Source organism: Oncorhynchus mykiss, chromosome 23 (assembly GCF_057628025.1).
Source record: "Oncorhynchus mykiss isolate SJ-2025 chromosome 23, ASM5762802v1, whole genome shotgun sequence".
NCBI lineage: Eukaryota > Metazoa > Chordata > Actinopteri > Salmoniformes > Salmonidae > Oncorhynchus > Oncorhynchus mykiss.
In genome coordinates, this window is record NC_143044.1 from 52,569,076 (window position 1) to 52,589,501 (window position 20,426).

At 43.4% G+C, this 20,426-nt stretch overlaps 1 pseudogene; it reads left to right on the forward strand.

The window, feature by feature from the left end:
• The first annotated feature begins 52 nt into the window (after positions 1 to 52).
• Positions 53 to 20,426, forward strand: part of LOC149972630 (delta and Notch-like epidermal growth factor-related receptor) — a 40,002-nt pseudogene continuing 19,628 nt past the window's right edge.

Below are 20,426 nucleotides of genomic sequence, written 5' to 3' on the forward strand. Positions count from 1 at the left end.
ATATCATCTCCCGTCGTCCTCAGACCTGGATGGACGTCGAATAGTGGCTTGTATGACAGGTGACCTGCCTGATCTTCTCTCTCCATCTGCCTATTTGTTGTCCGCTGCTCATTCTACAGTATGTCGGAAGAAATGATGTCCATCTGAAAATGTTTCTCACTCGTCCTGTTTGCCTATTCATTCTTGGGCTCTGCTCTTCCTACCATACTAGAAGTAGGAACTGTGAGTTCTATGTCTGACTTTGTGTGTCTCTCCCCCCACCGCTGCTGGTTGCTGGGCCCTGCTCCCACTACCTCCTACTATAGGTAGGAACTGTGAGTTCCTCCCCTGTGAGGCCAACAACCCCTGTGAGAACGGTGCTGAGTGTGTAGAGGAACCTGATCAGGTCCATTTCCCTCTGGGTTTCCGCTGTCGCTGTCGACGTGGCTTCACAGGCTCCCGCTGTGAGATCAACATGGACGAGTGCAGCTCCAACCCCTGCCTTCACGGCTTCTGCTACGATGGTGAGACACACACCACTACAGCCCTATAGTGAGAATCAACAGCCCACATGTCACAAACACGTTTAATAACCACTCAGAGATAGGCCCCAGCTAACACATCTAAAAACACCCCCACACACTCTCTCTCTCTCTGTTTATCTCTCTCTCTCTCGCCCTCTCTATTTATCGGTCTCTCCCTCTCTCTCTCTATTTAACTCCCTCTCCCTCTCTCTCGCTCTATTTATCTCTCTCTATCGATCGCTCTCTCTCTCTATCGATCGCTCTCTCTCTCTATTTATCTCTCTCTATTTATCTCTCTCTATTTATCTCTCTCTATTTATCTCTCTCTATTTATCTCTCTCTCTATTTATCTCTCTCTATTGCTCTCTCTCTCTCCCTCCCTCTCTGTCTCTCTCTCCCCCCTCCCCCCTCTCTCTCACCCCACCCCTACTCATACCTTGTGCATCACAGTTGTTTTAGCTCACTTGCTTTCTGACAGGTACTGTTCCAGTGGGTCACCACCACTGTGACTAATAAGGAGCGTTATGAGACTGGAGTTATTCCATCTGATGGTAATGACTTCATCCCAAATGGCACCCTGTTCCCTATAGGGTCCACTACTTTTGACCATGGCACATGTACCCTATTCCCTATGTAGTGTACTACTTTTGACCAGGGCAAGTATCCAGGGCACTGCAGGGGTCACCGTCTGATGAGTTCTGTAACCTAACCACTGAGAGACCATCTGAGTTCTGTAACCTAACCACTGAGAGACCGTCTGAGTTCTGTAACCTAACCACTGAGAGACCATCTCAGTTCTGTAACCTAACCACTGAGAGACCATCTGATGAGTTCTGTAACCTAACCACTGAGAGACCATCTGAGTTCTGTAACCTAACCACTGAGAGACCATCTGATGAGTTCTGTAACCTAACCACTGAGAGACCATCTGATGAGTTCTGTAACCTAACCACTGAGAGACCATCTGATGAGTTCTGTAACCTAACCACTGAGAGACCATCTGATGAGTTCTGTAACCTAACCACTGAGAGACCATCTGAGTTCTGTAACCTAACCACTGAGAGACCATCTGAGTTCTGTAACCTAACCACTGAGAGACCATCTGAGTTCTGTAACCTAACCACTGAGAGACCATCTGATGAGTTCTGTAACCTAACCACTGAGAGACCATCTGATAAGTTCTGTAACCTAACCACTGAGAGACCATCTGATAAGTTCTGTAACCTAACCACTGAGAGACCATCTGATAAGTTCTGTAACCTAACCACTGAGAGACCATCTGATAAGTTCTGTAACCTAACCACTGAGAGACCATCTGATGAGTTCTGTAACCTAACCACTGAGAGACCATCTGAGTTCTGTAGCCTAACCACTGAGAGACCATCTGATGAGTTCTGTAATCTAACCACTGAGAGACCATCTGAGTTCTGTAGCCTAACCACTGAGAGACCATCTGATCAGTTCTGTAACCTAACCACTGAGAGACCATCTGATGAGTTCTGTAACCTAACCACTGAGAGACCATCTGATGAGTTCTGTAACCTAACCACTGAGAGACCATCTGATGAGTTCTGTAACCTAACCACTGAGAGACCATCTGATAAGTTCTGTAACCTAACCACTGAGAGACCATCTGATGAGTTCTGTAACCTAACCACTGAGAGACCATCTGAGTTCTGTAACCTAACCACTGAGAGACCATCTGATGAGTTCTGTAACCTAACCACTGAGAGACCATCTGATGAGTTCTGTAACCTAACCACTGAGAGACCATCTGATGAGTGCTGTAACCTAACCACTGAGAGACCATCTGATGAGTTCTGTAACTTAACCACTGAGAGACCATCTGATGAGTTCTGTAACCTAACCACTGAGAGACCATCTGATAAGTTCTGTAACCTAACCACTGAGAGACCATCTGATGAGTTCTGTAACCTAACCACTGAGAGACCATCTGATGAGTTCTGTAACCTAACCACTGAGAGACCATCTGATGAGTTCTGTAACCTAACCACTGAGAGACCATCTGATGAGTTCTGTAACCTAACCACTGAGAGACCATCTGATGAGTTCTGTAACCTAACCACTGAGAGACCATCTGATGAGTTCTGTAACCTAACCACTGAGAGACCATCTGATGAGTTCTGTAACCTGACCACTGAGAGACCATCTGATAAGTTCTGTAACCTAACCACTGAGAGACTATCTGAGTTCTGTAACCTAACCACTGAGAGACCATCTGAGTTCTGTAACCTAACCACTGAGAGACCATCTGAGTTCTGTAACCTAACCACTGAGAGACCATCTGAGTTCTGTAACCTAACCACTGAGAGACCATCTGATGAGTTCTGTAACCTAACCACTGAGACCATCTGAGTTCTGTAACCTAACCACTGAGACCATCTGAGTTCTGTAACCTAACCACTGAGAGACCATCTGAGTTCTGTAACCTATTCACTGAGAGACCATCTGAGTTCTGTAACCTAACCACTGAGAGACCATCTGATGAGTTCTGTAACCTAACCACTGAGAGACCATCTGATGAGTTCTCAAACCTAACCACTGAGAGACCATCTGATGAGTTCTGTAATCTAACCACTGAGAGACCATCTGAGTTATGTAGCCTAACCACTGAGAGACCATCTGATCAGTTCTGTAACCTAACCACTGAGAGACCATCTGATGAGTTCTGTAACCTAACCACTGAGAGACCATCTGATGAGTTCTGTAACCTAACCACTGAGAGACCATCTGATGAGTTCTGTAACCTAACCACTGAGAGACCATCTGATGAGTTCTGTAACCTAACCACTGAGAGACCATCTGATGAGTTCTGTAACCTAACCACTGAGAGACCATCTGATAAGTTCTGTAACCTAACCACTGAGAGACCATCTGATGAGTTCTGTAACCTAACCACTGAGAGACCATCTGATGAGTTCTGTAACCTAACCACTGAGAGACCATCTGATGAGTTCTGTAACCTAACCACTGAGAGACCATCTGATGAGTTCTGTAACCTAACCACTGAGAGACCATCTGATGAGTTCTGTAACCTAACCACTGAGAGACCATCTGATGAGTTCTGTAACCTAACCACTGAGAGACCATCTGATAAGTTCTGTAACCTAACCACTGAGAGACCATCTGATGAGTTCTGTAACCTAACCACTGAGAGACCATCTGATGAGTTCTGTAATCTAACCACTGAGAGACCATCTGATGAGTTCTGTAACCTAACCACTGAGAGACCATCTGATAAGTTCTGTAACCTAACCACTGAGAGACCATCTGAGTTCTGTAACCTAACCACTGAGAGACCATCTGAGTTCTGTAACCTAACCACTGAGAGACCATCTGAGTTCTGCAACCTAAACACTGAGAGACCATCTGAGTTCTGTAAACGAACCACTGAGAGACTATCTGAGTTCTGTAACCTAACCACTGAGAGACCATCTGAGTTCTGTAACCTAACCACTGAGAGACCATCTGAGTTCTGTAACCTAACCACTGAGAGACCATCTGAGTTCTGTAACCTAACCACTGAGAGACCATCTGAGTTCTGTAACCTAACCACTGAGAGACCATCTGAGTTCTGTAACCTAACCACTGAGAGACCATAAATTATTCATCAATGCTGAGTCCTAATTTGAATAATGGATGATACATTTCAGACTTAATACAATCAAAGAAATCTCACCACACACACAAACACACACACACACACACACACACACACACACACACACACACACAGTCAAATCCCCAAGGCAGAATGTTGTTTTTCCTTCTCTGGCTGGCTGGCGATTAATCCAGGCTTCTACGTATTCCATCTCCAACAGAAATGATGAAGCAACTCCTACATCAAATGACCAGTGTGGGTTAAGGATCATAGATGAACAAAGTGATACATGATGGAAGCTGTGGTATTTCTCTAAAGAAAAAACAGATATTTGGCTTTCAGCATATTTGGCTTTTGTTCATAACATTGTCAACATATGGTTGGTCAAAAGGTGTATTATATGAGGTTATTGCGTTGCCACACACGTCGATACAATATGTCCGTCATGTCACATGTAACTAGCAGCTCTCTCATGAGACTTGAAACACACCGGGGAACACATGTAGAATATTGGGAGTGACAGAAGCTTTATGAACTGTGATCCTTATGAACTGTGATCCGTTTTCCATTAGTTGACGTGGCCTCGCATTCTTTTCTGTCGGTTGAGATCTCTGCCCACACACTGTTGAAATCCTCTCTTTCACAGTATAGTACATAAAGAAACACACAAAAACGAGATATGGAGGTCAAGTTTATTCTCCAAATGTATCAACCACATTGGCAGAAAGCCTAGTGGTTAGAGTGTTGGGCCAGTAACCAGCAGGTAGCCTAGTGGTTAGAGTGTTGGGCCAGTAACCAGCAGGTAGCCTAGTGGTTAGAGCGTTAGGCCAGTAACCAGCAGGTAGCCTAGTGGTTAGAGTGTTGGGTCAGTAACCAGCAGGTAGCCTAGTGGTTAGAGCGTTGGGCCAGTAACCAGCAGGTAGCCTAGTGGTTAGAGTGTTGGGCCAGTAACCAGCAGGTAGCCTAGTGGTTAGAGCGTTGGGCCAGTAACCAGCAGGTAGCCTAGTGGTTAGAGAGTTGGGCCAGTAACCAGCAGGTAGCCTAGTGGTTAGAGCGTTGGCCAGTAACCAGCAGGTAGCCTAGTGGTTAGAGCGTTGGGCCAGTAACCGAAAGGTTGTTAGATCGAATCCCTGAACTGACAAGGTCAAAGTCTGTCATTCTGCCCCTGAACAAGGCACTGTTCCTAGACCAGTTAACCCACTGTTCCTAGACCAGTTAACCCTCTGTTCCTAGACCAGTTAACCCACTGTTCCTAGACCAGTTAACCCACTGTTCCTAGACCAGTTAACCCACTGTTCCTAGACCAGTTAACCCACTGTTCCTAGACCAGTTAACCCTCTGTTCCTAGACCAGTTAACCCACTGTTCCTAGACCAGTTAACCCACTGTTCCTAGACCAGTTAACCCACTGTTCCTAGACCAGTTAACCCACTGTTCCTAGGCCAGTTAACCCACTGTTCCTAGGCCAGTTAACCCACATTTAATAACATCCTGATGTCCACTACAGAGGACATTTAATAACATCCTGATGTCCACTACAGAGGACATTTAATAACATCCTGATGTCCACTACAGAGGACATTTAATAACATCCCGATGTCCTCTGTAGTGGACATTTAATAAGATCCTGATGTCCACTACAGAGGACATTTAATAACATCCTGATGTCCACTACAGAGGACATTTAATAACATCCTGATGTCCACTACAGAGGACATTTAATAAGATCCTGATGTCCACTACAGAGGACATTTAATAACATCCTGATGTCCACTACAGAGGACATTTAATAACATCCTGATGTCCACTACAGAGGACATTATAAACATCCTGATGTCCACTACAGAGGACATTTAATAACATCCTGATGTCCACTACAGAGGACATTTATAAACATCCTGATGTCCACTACATAGGACATTATAAACATCCTGATGTCCACTACAGAGGACATTTAATAACATCCTGATGTCCACTACAGAGGACATTTATAAACATCCTGATGTCCACTACATAGGACATTTAATAACATCCTGATGTCCACTACAGAGGACATTTAATAACATCCTGATGTCCACTACAGAGGACATTTAATAACATCCTGATGTCCACTACAGAGGACATTTAATAACATCCTGATGTCCACTACAGAGGACATTTAATAACATCCTGATGTCCACTACAGAGGACATTTAATAACATCCTGATGTCCACTACAGAGGACATTTAATAGCATCCTGATGTCCACTACAGAGGACATTTAATAACATCCTGATGTCCACTACAGAGGACATCTAATAACATCCTGATGTCCTCTGTAGTGGACATTTAATAACATCCTGATGTCCACTACAGAGGACATTTAATAACATCCTGATGTCCACTACAGAGGACATTTAATAACATCCTGATGTCCACTACAGAGGACATTTAATAACATCCTGATGTCCACTACAGAGGACATCTAATAACATCCTGATGTCCTCTGTAGTGGACATTTAATAAGATCCTGATGTCCACTACAGAGGACATTTAATAACATCCTGATGTCCACTACAGAGGACATTTAATAACATCCTGATGTCCACTACAGAGGACATTTAATAACATCCTGATGTCCACTACAGAGGACATTTAATAACATCCTGATGTCCACTACAGAGGACATTTAATAACATCCTGATGTCCACTACAGAGGACATTTAATAACATCCTGATGTCCACTACATAGGACATTATAAACATCCTGATGTCCACTACAGAGGACATTTAATAACATCCTGATGTCCACTACAGAGGACATTTAATAACATCCTGATGTCCACTACAGAGGACATTTATAAACATCCTGATGTCCACTACATAGGACATTTAATAACATCCTGATGTCCACTACAGAGGACATTTAATAACATCCTGATGTCCACTACAGAGGACATTTAATAACATCCTGATGTCCACTACAGAGGACATTTAATAACATCCTGATGTCCACTACAGAGGACATTTAATAACATCCTGATGTCCACTACAGAGGACATTTAATAACATCCTGATGTCCACTACAGAGGACATTTAATAACATCCTGATGTCCACTACAGAGGACATTTAATAACATCCTGATGTCCACTACAGAGGACATTTAATAACATCCTGATGTCCACTACAGAGGACATCTAATAACATCCTGATGTCCACTACAGAGGACATCTAATAACATCCTGATGTCCTCTGTAGTGGATATTTAATAACATCCTGATGTCCACTACAGAGGACATTTAATAACATCCTGATGTCCACTACAGAGGACATTTAATAACATCCTGATGTCCACTACAGAGGACATTTAATAACATCCTGATGTCCACTACAGAGGACATCTAATAACATCCTGATGTCCTCTGTAGTGGACATTTAATAAGATCCTGATGTCCACTACAGAGGACATTTAATAACATCCTGATGTCCACTACAGAGGACATTTAATAACATCCTGATGTCCACTACAGAGGACATTTAATAACATCCTGATGTCCACTACAGAGGACATCTAATAACATCCTGATGTCCTCTGTAGTGGACATTTAATAAGATCCTGATGTCCACTACAGAGGACATTTAATAACATCCTGATGTCCACTACAGAGGACATTTAATAACATCCTGATGTCCACTACAGAGGACATCTAATAACATCCTGATGTCCTCTGTAGTGGACATTTAATAAGATCCTGATGTCCACTACAGAGGACATTTAATAACATCCTGATGTCCACTACAGAGGACATTTAATAACATCCTGATGTCCACTACAGAGGACATTTAATAACATCCTTATGTCCACTACAGAGGACATTTAATAACATCCTGATGTCCACTACAGAGGACATTTAATAACATCCTGATGTCCACTACAGAGGACATCTAATAACATCCTGATGTCCTCTGTAGTGGACATTTAATAAGATCCTGATGTCCACTGCAGAGGACATTTAATAACATCCTGATGTCCACTACAGAGGACATTTAATAACATCCTGATGTCCACTACAGAGGACATTTAATAACATCCTGATGTCCACTACAGAGGACATTTAATAACATCCTGATGTCCACTACAGAGGACATTTATAAACATCCTGATGTCCACTACAGAGGACATTTAATAACATCCTGATGTCCACTACAGAAGACATTTAATAACATCCTGATGTCCACTACAGAGGACATCTAATAACATCCTGATGTCCACTACAGAGGACATTTAATAACATCCTGATGTCCACTACAGAGGACATCTAATAACATCCTGATGTCCTCTGTAGTGGACATTTAATAAGATCCTGATGTCCACTACAGAGGACATTTAATAACATCCTGATGTCCACTACAGAGGACATTTATAAACATCCTGATGTCCACTACATAAAGGTAAAAAAACAAGCTCTTATTTAATATGAAAAAATTATCACACTGCTCTGAAAACTCATCAAACTATTCCTGCGATATTGGCCTTTTAGAAATAATCTGAATATCAAACTCACAAAAAATGCTAATTACAGAAATATACACTTACCATAAAATGTGCTAACGGGGATGGTAGCCATTTTAAAGAACCAGAAAGAATAAATTATCAAGGCGATACCCCCACACGTGATATCATTGAAAAGTCCAGGGCCCGGCTTCCCAATAGCGATGGAACTTAGGCTTCCGAGTGTTCGCTAAGTGCATCGTTGAGGCATGTGTCGATACTGATAGGATCAAAAGAAAGGAAACACTGGTCTCGGATCAAATCAAATCAAATCAAAATCAAATCTGGTCTCGGATCAGCTTTCTCCATTCAAATCTTACCTTAACATTAGAATTATTCTACAATGCTGACAACGGATCAGCTCCTAGATAGATATCACCTATGGCTGCAAATAGTCAGGTGGCTTATTGTAATGCTTACTCTATAATAATGTGCTAAATCAAGATTTGGCACATCGTTATGCTACACATCAAGAAATATGTTGAGACAAATTACAGACAGGAGCCTCTACAAGGAGTAAAATAGAACTCCATTGATTGAACAAGAAATATGTTGAGACAAATTACAGACAGGAGCCTCTACAAGGAGTAAAATAGAACTCCATTGATTGAACAAGAAATATGTTGAGACAAATTACAGACAGGAGCCTCTACAAGGAGTAAAATAGAACTCCATTGATTGAACAAGAAATATGTTGAGACAAATTACAGACAGGAGCCTCTACAAGGAGTAAAATAGAACTACATTGATTGAACATGAGATGTATTTAAATATGATTGAAGGCCTATAGTCTATTCATAGGTCACATGTTTCGTCACAAAATAGTTTTGAACGTTCGTTTTGGACTAGTGCCCAACTGAGCATTCTACTCAATGCATCGTCAATGAGAGCTGATAAAGAGTTACAACATTGCCATCCGTCTAAAGTAAACTCGACGACGTGATAATGCTGGCAAAGTTGTTTGACTCCTTTAGCAATGTCATGGTATTTCCAGGCACTATAGCCTCCATCCAGAATGGCTGAGCTTATCACCACCTTAGTGCACCACTATGGTGCCGCCAATATAGGGTGGCTTGACAACGGGAGGACAACAAAAAAACATCTAAGGACGCACTTAGCTGTTCTACAAGTGGTATGAGGTAGACGTTAGATTACGAGTGTTTACAAGTGCAACGTTACGAAGGTTCTAACGATGAACTTAACCTTAAGATACTTTTGGGAAGCCCCGGGCCCAGAATATTCTCTTAAAAACTTTTTTGAGATCAGTGTCCCTTCCACGGGACGGTTGAGCTAACGTAGGCTAATGCGATTAGCATGAGGTTGTAAGTAACAAGAACATTTCCCAGGACATAGACATATCTGATATTGGCAGAAAACTTAAATTCTTGTTAATCTCACTGCACTGTCCAATTTACAGTAGCTATTACAGTGAAAGAATACCATGCTGTTGTTTGAGGAGAGTGCACAGTTTTGAACATGAAAAGGTATTAATAGACAAATTAAGCACATTTGGGCAGTCTTGATACAACATTTTGTAAAGTAATGCAATTGTTCATTAGATCCGTCTAAAACTTTGCACATACAATGCTGCAATCTAGTGGCCAAAATCTAAATTGCAGCTGGGCTAGAATAATACATTATGGCCTTTCTCTTGCATTTCAAAGATTTCTTTTTTTGTTCTTTGTATTATCTTTTACCAGGTCTATTGTGTTATTCTCCTACATCATTCCTTGCACATTTCCACAAACTTCAAAGTGTTTCCTTTCAAATGGTACCAAGAATATGCATATCCTTGCTTCAGGGCCTGAGTTACAGGCAGTTAGATTTTGTTATGTCATTTTCGGCGAAAATGGGGAAAAAAGGGGCGGATCTTACTGCCCAAAAACAACTTAATTGCTGGGTCTCAGGAGGATATTATAGCATTAAAAACAGTATTCAAAAGTTGTAATAAAGATGACAGTAAGACTGTCATAAGTGGTACGTCCCTGTTCCCTATATAATGCAGACATTTGACTAGAGCCCTGTGGGCCCTGGTCAAAAGTAGTGCACGGAATAGGGAGTAGGGTGTCATTTGGGAAGCATTCAGGCTTTTCTCCTGGGTACTTAATGTAAACAACATTAAGCCCCCCTGGAGGCTGTACGGCTTCAGCATGCTTCAAGTCGGCTAGGCCAACTGAACGAGTGTGCTCGCTCGTGTACTCCCTTAAAAGACCTTCACTTGAACAACAAGAAAAAAGCAGCAATGGTACTGTTTGTCCATTTTGAGACGTCGTAGCCAGTATACACTTCTTTAAAATAGTTGAAGATAACTCAATAATTCTGTCATTAATTTAATGTTGATGTTTTTGCCTAGGAGATCTTAGTCAGGCAATTTTACATCTAGCTAAGATGTTTGGTGCAAATTTCTCAATGAAAGAATTTACATGAAAATGAGTCGTCTCTCGTTGAATGACAACAAATACTTAATTGAAGAATCCCTACTGTTGACCAATCACTGATGAAGGGTCATAGACTTCGGTTACCGACTTCGGCTTGCCTCCAAAAAAAATGTAGTCTGCCTGAACAGCCGGGAAAAAAAACGTCAGAAAATGTAATGATAATATATGCACAAACTCTTCCAAACTGTTTCGGCTGGGAAGGATGCAGATGCCTTTATTTGGGGACAGTTGGCTTGAGTGGTCCTGAGAGCAGAAGGGACCGAGTGGCTGGTCGTGTCCCTCCAGGCTCACAGGCTGGCCTTCAAGACCTGGAGCTCAGCTACACCAACCAAACATGGAGTCACCAGAGATAGTAGAGACCTGGAGCTCAGCTACACCAACCAAACATGGAGTCACCAGAGATAGCAGAGACCTGGAGCTCAGCTACACCAACCAAACATGGAATCACCAGAGATATCAGAGACCTGGAGCTCAGCTACACCAACCAAACATGGAGTCACCAGGGAGAGCAGAGACCTGGAGCTCAGCTACACCAACCAAACATGCAGTCATCAGAGATAGCAGAGACATGGAGCTCAGCTACACCAACCAAACATGGAGTCACCAGAGATATCAGAAACCTGGAGCTCAGCTACACCAACCAAACATGGAGTCACCAGAGATAGCAGAGACCTGGAGCTCAGCTACACCAATCAAACATGGAGTCACCAGAGATATCAGAAACCTGGAGCTCAGCTACACCAACCAAACATGGAGTCACCAGAGATAGCAGAGACCTGGAGCTCAGCTACACCAACCAAACATGGAGTCACCAGAGATAGCAGAGACCTGGAGCTCAGCTACACCAGCCAAACATGGAGTCACCAGAGATATCAGAGACCTGGAGCTCAGCTACACCAACCAAACATGGAGTCACCAGGGAGAGCAGAGCTCCTCACAATCCCATCCATCCAGCCCCAGTCACCTAGCCCCATAAACCTAGCCCCAGGCCCCCTGCCCCAGCTACCTAGCCCCAGCCACCCAGCCTCATATACCTAGCCCCAGTTACCCAGCCCCAGTCACCCTGCCCCAGCCACCCAGCCTCATTCCTAGCCCCAGCCACCCAGCCTCATATACCTAGCCCCAGTTACCCAGCCTCATATACCTAGCCCCAGTTACCCAGCCTCATATACCTAGCCCCAGTTATCCAGCCCCAGTCACCCTGCCCCAGCCACCCAGCCTCATTCCTAGCCCCAGCCACCCAGCCTCATATACCTAGCCCCAGTTACCCAGCCTCATATACCTAGCCCCAGTTACCCAGCCCCAGCCACTTAGCCCCAGTCACCCAGCCCTAGTTACCCAGCCCCAGCCACCCAGCCTCATATACCCAGCCCCAGCCACCCAGCCTCATATACCCAGCCCCAGCCACCCAGCCTCATATACCCAGCCCCATCTACCCAGCCTCATATACCTAGCCCCAGTTACCCAGCCCCAGCCACTTAGCCCCAGTCACCCAGCCTCATATTCCTAGCCCCAGCCACCCAGTCTCATATACCTAGCCCCAGTTACCCAGCCACAGCCACCCAGCCTCATATACCCAGCCCCAGTCACCCTGCCCCAGCCACTTAGCCCCAGCCACCCAGCCTCATATACCTAGCCCCAGTTACCCAGCCCCAGCCACCCAGCCTCATATACCTAGCCCCAGTTACCTAGCCCCACTTACCCAGCCCCAGTTACCCAGCCCCAGTACCCAGCCCCATCCAACTAGCCCCATCAGCTGGGATGAGTAATGCCACTGCCACCCATGACCTAAATCATTTAATGAGAGTAATAGCAGCTACACACACCAAAGACAGAGTGACAGCATAGATTACATGGTAAATCTTTGGGATAATGAAGGACCCATGGCTACGGGTTGTAATAAATTCACTCCCCTGGAAGAACCGTCGCAATTACCCCTGTCACTGCCACTGACTGTGTACTACTGTTGTGGTGGTCTTTGTCCCAAATGGCATTCTATTCTCTACATAGTGCACTATTTCTGACCACAGCCCTATGGGTGCCATTTGGGAGACAGACTTGGTAAGAAAAGGAGATGGCGATGAATCTCTCTTTAACATCATCAATGATTAATAAAGAGAAAATAAGAAATAGGAATTGGATTATTAGCCCTGGGAGATTTTAATTTCTGACATGGTGCACTGAAATCGACACATTTGTAACAGTTCTTTCTCTCTCACACTTCCCTTTTCAGGTCCATTTACTATGCTGGCTTCACTAGATCAAGAGAGAGAGGAAGCACATGACCAGGCTTTCATCGAGAAAGAGAGGGGGGGATAGGTAGAGAGAGGTAGAGAAAGACAGGGTGAATAGGTAGAGAGAGGTAGAGAAAGACAGGGTGAATAGGTAGAGGTAGAGAAAGACAGGGTGAATAGGTAGAGGTAGAGAAAGACAGGGTGAATAGGTAGAGGTAGAGAAAGACAGGGTGAATAGGTAGAGGGAGGTAGAGAAAGACAATGTGAATAGGTAGAGAAAGGTAGAGAAAGACAGGGTGAATAGGTAGAGAGAGGTAGAGAAAGACAGGGTGAATAGGTAGAGAGGTAGAGAAAGACAGTGTGAATAGGTAGAGAGAGGTTGAGAAAGACAGGGTGAATAGGTAGAGAAAGAGGGTGAATAGGTAGAGAAATGTACTATCAAATCCATCCATAGTACATTGTAAGTTATACCTAATTGACATATTTCTCTCTTTTTAGTGGTAGATGGGTTCTACTGCCTGTGCAACCCTGGCTATGCTGGTGTGAGATGTGAGCAAGACATCGACGACTGTGCCAGCAACATGTGCAGCAACAACTCAACCTGCAGAGACCTCCACTTGGTGAGTTTGATTTTGGGTAAAAGGCTAGGAAGGATAAAACAATATCACGACATGCATCGTTCATGTCCATATCTAACAATATCAATATGGTATTGAATTATCAATATTGTTGCCAACCACTAATAGAAATCTACAATCCAAGAGGGTGACACATTAAAGCGTGAAACAACACTTATTTCCAATGTGGTCCTTGACGTGGATTAAGTCATATATTACATGCTTATGCAGATATGAGGTGACGAAGCAGTTTTAATAATGGGCAGGGGGGTAGATAATGGAGAGTAGGGGGTCCAGCACAGAGCCCTGGGGAACAACCTGTATAACTGGAATGGACTCTTAGGTGTGGCCAGTGAGGGAGTTTTCAAGGTTCTATGTATGCTTATTTCATATTATTGTATGTCTTTGTTCTCAAGTGTTACAAAACTAATCTACATCTATTACTGTGTGTGTCAGTCATCACATCAACATTTACATAGTCTAACATTATACTACATCCTGTTTCTCTGTGTGTCTGCCTTCACATCAACATTTACATAGTCTAACATTATGCTACATCCTGTTTCTCTGTGTGTCTGCCATCACATCAACATTTACATAGTCTAACATTATGCCACATCCTGTTTCTCTGTGTGTCTGCATCACATCAACATTTACATAGTCTAACATTATGCTACATCCTGTTTCTCTGTGTGTCTGCCATCACATCAACATTTACATAGTCTAACATTATGCTACATCCTGTTTCTCTGTGTGTCTGCCATCACATCAACATTTACATAGTCTAACATTATGCTACATCCACACGTTTCTGTTTTTCTTTTCCTCTCTTCTCGGCCATTTCTGTTCACCATCTCTACTGTACGCCCTGTCGTTTGCCCTTTCCCTCTCTCCCTTGTTCATCTGATATTTATCGTCACACTCTTTCTTTTCACTTTGTATTATCTCTCTCTCTCTCTCTCTTCTAGCCTTTCTCCTGTTTGTTCTCCTTTCTCTCTGCTCTCTGTTCTCTCTGTTCTCTGTTCTCTCCGTTCTCTCTGTTCTCTCTCTCTTCTAGCCTTTCTCCTGTTTGTTCTCCTTTCTCTCTGCTCTCTGTTCTCTCTGTTCTCTGTTCTCTCCGTTATTTCTGTTCTCTCTCTCCTCTAGCCTTTCTCTTCCTGTTTGTTCTCCTTTCTCTCTGTTCTCTCTCTCTGTTCTCTCTCTCTCCTCTAGCCTTTCTCCTCCTGTTTGTTCTCGTTTCTCTCTGTTCTATCTGTTCTCTCTCTCTCTTTTTCTCTCTCTCTCTCTGTTCTCTCTCTCTCTCCTCTAGCCTTTCTCCTGTTTGTTCTCCTTTCTCTCTGTTCTCTGTTCTCTCTCTCTCTCTCTCTGTTCTCTCTCTCTCTCCTCTAGTCTTTCTCCTGTTTGTTCTCCTTTCTCTCTGTTCTCTCTCTCTCTGTTCTCTCTCTGTTCTCTCTCTCTCCTCTAGCCTTTCTCCTTTTTGTTCTCCTTTCTCTCTGTTCTCTCTCTCTGTTCTCTCTCTCTCCTCTAGCCTTTCTCCTCCTGTTTGTTCTCCTTTCTTTCTGTTCTCTCTCTCCTGGCTCCCCTCCTCATTCGCTCCCCTCGGTCTTTGCTCCCATCTTCCTTCTCTCCCCTCATGCTTCTCAAGCTACTTGAGGGACAACCACACACACACACACACACACACACACACACACACACACACACACGCGCGCACACCCTCACACATGCACGCACGCACGCACGCACACACACACACACACTTACACACTTACACACTTACAACCCTCCCTCCTCCTCTAAATTAATAAACAAGGTGTTAGGATTCATACACTCCAGACTCAGAACTGTAGGGTAGAAAATAGGATACCATTTATTTCTGTTGAATAATGCAAAACTCTGTTCTAGCTGGTTAAAATGGAGACGGGGCCAGGGAGGAATCCATTTATTTCACCAGTAGTGGAGCAGAACGGCTTTAAATGAAAGATTTCCACTTAGTAGTGGAGTTGGCGAATGTTTTATAAATCCTCTCATAAGAATCTGAAGTATTTATGTTTAGTGTAAGCACTATGGTCAGAGTGAGATGATTTGTCTGATGTGCTAAGCATTTCAATTTCCACTGCCAAGGATGACTGCCATTTGTACTGTACTGTTATCCCTGTAGCATGTATCTCTGTGAATTCCATTGTTAATTCTTGAAATGTATCCATTACTAGTGGATATGTCCCGTACAGCACATACTCCATGTTGCCTAGCTTCTATTAGAATATTAAGAGACATCGTGTCTTGATTAGATGTAAAAAGGTAAGCCATCAAAGATACATGAACTGTGCAGCATGTTTAACAACACTCCATGATGATCAAACAGTAGACCAGACACTTGACTGTTTAACAACACTCCATGATGATCAAACAGTAGACCAGACACTTGACTGTTTAACAACACTCCATGATGATCAAACAGTAGACCAGACACTTGACTGTTTAACAACACACCATGATGATCAAACAGTAGACCAGACACTTGACTGTTTAACAACACTCCATGATGATCAAACAGTAGACCAGACACTTGACTGTTTAACAACACTCCATGATGATCAAACAGTAGACCAGACACTTGACTGTTTAACAACACTCCATGATGATCAAACAGTAGACCAGACACTTGACTGTTTCACAACACTCCATGATGATCAAACAGTAGACCAGACACTTGACTGTTTAACAACACTCCATGATGATCAAACAGTAGACCAGACACTTGACTGTTTAACAACACTCCATGATGATCAAACAGTAGACCAGACACTTGCCTGTTTCACAACACCATGATGATCAAACAGTAGACCAGACACTTGACTGTTTAACAACACCATGATGATCAAACAATAGACCAGACACTTGACTGTTTAACAACTCCATGATGATCAAACAGTAGACCAGATACTTGACTGTTTAACAACACTCCATGATGATCAAACAGTAGACCAGACACTTGACTGTTTAACAACACTCCATGATGATCAAACAGTAGACCAGACACTTGACTGTTTAACAACACTCCATGATGATCAAACAGTAGACCAGACACTTGCCTGCATGGTTGAAGAGGTTATTGTCATCCTGTATGAAGAGGATTGCTGACTGATTAACTGTGTGTTCCAAATGACATCATTGTCCCTATATAGTGTACTACTTTTGACCAGGGCCCATAGGGCACCCTATTCCCTATATAATGCCCTACATTTAACCGGGGCCCATGGGGCACCCTATTCCCTATATAATGCCCTACATTTAACCAGGGCCCATAGGGCACCCTATTCCCTATATAATGCCCTACATTTAACCGGGGCCCATGGGGCACCCTATTCCATATGTAGGGCCCTATGGGCCCTGGTCAGAAGCATTAATTTGCTCTGGATAGGAGTGTCTACTAAATGACTCAAATGTAAATGTAAATTTGGGAAGCGACCGCTGTGTTAGTTATTACCTGTTTGATGTGATGCAAATCATCTTCTTCTGTTTTGTCACTGTGTTAGCGTTTATGGAAATGAACATTGTTAATGATACACCTGTGGAAGAAGCAGCGAGGCCCCCATGGGGCCCCTTCTGTAGATGTTGTTTGGTAACATTGTTTGTTGCTGTTGCAGTAATGATCTAATCTTTTATCACATTAGCATGGCTGACACACACATACATTTTCACGCGTAAGCATGTACACACACATGCGCGCAGACACACACATAGAACTGATTACTGTACATTTTGTGTTAATTGATTTTGAAAGAATTGATGCTGTTGGATTTATTGGTGTTTGGATGGATTCAGAGGCAGAGGCCATTACTGTTGAAGGAATCCTTTAGGATCCATTACTGTTGAAGGAATCCTTTAGGATCCAATACTGGTGAAGGAATCCTTTAGGATCCATTACTGATGAAGGAATCATTTAGGATCCATTACTGTTGAAGGAATCCTTTAGGATCCATTACTGATGAAGGAATCCTTTAGGATCCATTACTGATGAAGGAATACTTTAGGATCCATTACTGTTGAATGAATCCTTTAGGATCCAATACTGGTGAAGGAATCCTTTAGGATCCATTACTGATGAAGGAATCCTTTAGGATCCAATACTGATGAAGGAATCCTTTAGGATCCAATACTGGTGAAGGAATCCTTTAGGATCCATTACTGATGAAGGAATCCTTTAGGATCCATTACTGGTGAAGGAATCCTTTAGGATCCATTACTGATGAAGGAATCCTTTAGGATCCATTACTGATGAAGGAATCCTTTAGGATCCATTACTGGTGAAGGAATCCTTTAGGATCCATTACTGATGAAGGAATCCTTTAGGATCCATTACTGGTGAAGGAATCCTTTAGGATCCATTACTGGTGAAGGAATCCTTTAGGATCCATTACTGATGAAGGAATCCTTTAGGATCCATTACTGATGAAGGAATCCTTTAGGATCCATTACTGGTGAAGGAATCCTTTAGGATCCATTACTGGTGAAGGAATCATCTAGGATCCATTACTGGTGAAGGAATCATCTAGGATCCATTACTGGTGAAGGAATCATCTAGGATCCATTACTGGTGAAGGAATCATCTAGGATCCATTACTGGTGAAGGAATCATCTAGGATCCATTACTGGTGAAGGAATCATCTAGGATCTATTACTGGTGAAGGAATCCATTAGGATCCATTACTGGTGAAGGAATCCTTTAGGATCCATTACTGGTGAAGGAATCATTTAGGATCCATTACTGGTGAAGGAATCATCTAGGTTCCAATACTGGTGAAGGAATCATTTAGGGTCTGTTGCTGGTGAAGGAATCATTTAGGGTCTGTTGCTGGTGAAGAAATAATTTGTATTGTTTTTGCTCTGAACTTCATGTCACTGTATCCTTGATCCACCTATCAAAGCTCCTCAGCTATTTCAATTTTTGATGCAGTTTTATGTTTTTGTATGGACGTCTTTTCAAGGTTTTGGTTCATAACCTTGCTGGTAAAACAGCTGAAACACAGACAATACAGCTTGGTTTTGCAATAGTGTACATCTAGAAGACAGGACAGTATCACAACATGTCAATGTGAGGGACAAGGTGACAGTTCCACTGACTTGAAGTTAGTGAAAGATAAGATATTCCTAGTCTTGGTCACAGTGTTATTGTGTTCCTGGGTCAGCGGTCGTGTTTCCTGTCTCTTCCCCATTCTTCCTCTCATTATTCAGATAGACAGCCAGGTACTGGAACCCACTTCACACCTTGATAACATCCTAAATGGCACCCTATTCCCTACATAGTGCACTATTTTTGACCAGGGCGTAGTGCACTACGTAAGGTATAGGGTGCTATTTCTGCCTCAGCCTTGTTTACCATTGCAGTTGTTCGAGGTCCCTCTCTGCAGCAAAGTGTCCCACAGAGCATCAGTATCTTATTAGGGATAATTGCATCTCCATGAAGGTGATTTCAAAGGAAAAATTAGATTATGTCTTTGTCCCAAATTATACCCTATTCCCAACATAGGGAACTACTTTTGACCAGAGCCCTATGGTAGAGCCATATATAAGTAGTGCTTTATGAAGGGAGTATGGTGCTATTTTGTACTCTATATTCTCCATAGCCCGAGGTGAGGAATTGGTGTCTCCTGGAGGCATCTCATTTATCATGAGATGACTGTTAGATTTTCTCTTTCTCCTCCTACCCTCCTCTTATCAATAGGGCCCTGCAGTGTCCTACCCTCCTCTAAATAATAGGGCCCTGCAGTGTCCTACCTCCTTATATGAATTGGGGCCTGCAGTGTCCTACCCCCCCCCCCCCCTCTAATGAATAGGGCCCTGCAGTGTCCTAACCCCTCTTATGAATAGGGCCCTGCAGTGTCCTACCCCCTCTTATGAATAGGGCCCTGCAGTGTCCTACCCCCTCTTCTGAATAGGGCCCTGCAGTGTCCAATCCCCTCTAATGAATAGGGCCCTGCAGTGTCCTACCCCCTCTTATGAATAGGGCCCTGCAGTGTCCAATCCCCTCTAATGAATAGGGCCCTGCAGTGTCCTACCCCCTCTTATGAATAGGGCCCTGCAGTGTCCAATCCCCTCTAATGAATAGGGCCCTGCAGTGTCCTACCTCCTTTTATGAATTGGGGCCTGCAGTGTCCTACCTCCTCTTATGAATAGGGCCTGCAGTGTCCTACCTCCTCTTATGAATAGGGCCTGCAGTGTCCTACCCCCTCTTATGAATAGAAAGAAGCCTGCAGTGTACAAATTATATCAGACAAAGTTGAACAGCTCCCCTCCAGTTTATGAAATGCAGATTAGCAGGTGTTCAAACAGCAGCAAGCACAACACACACACACACACACACACACACACACACCGGACCTTAGACATACACAGGACTTTGGCTGGCATTGAAGAATTCTGTATACCCCTTGACAGTTTGACCCCCTTCGTTTTGTATGCAAAGAGGATTGTGTTA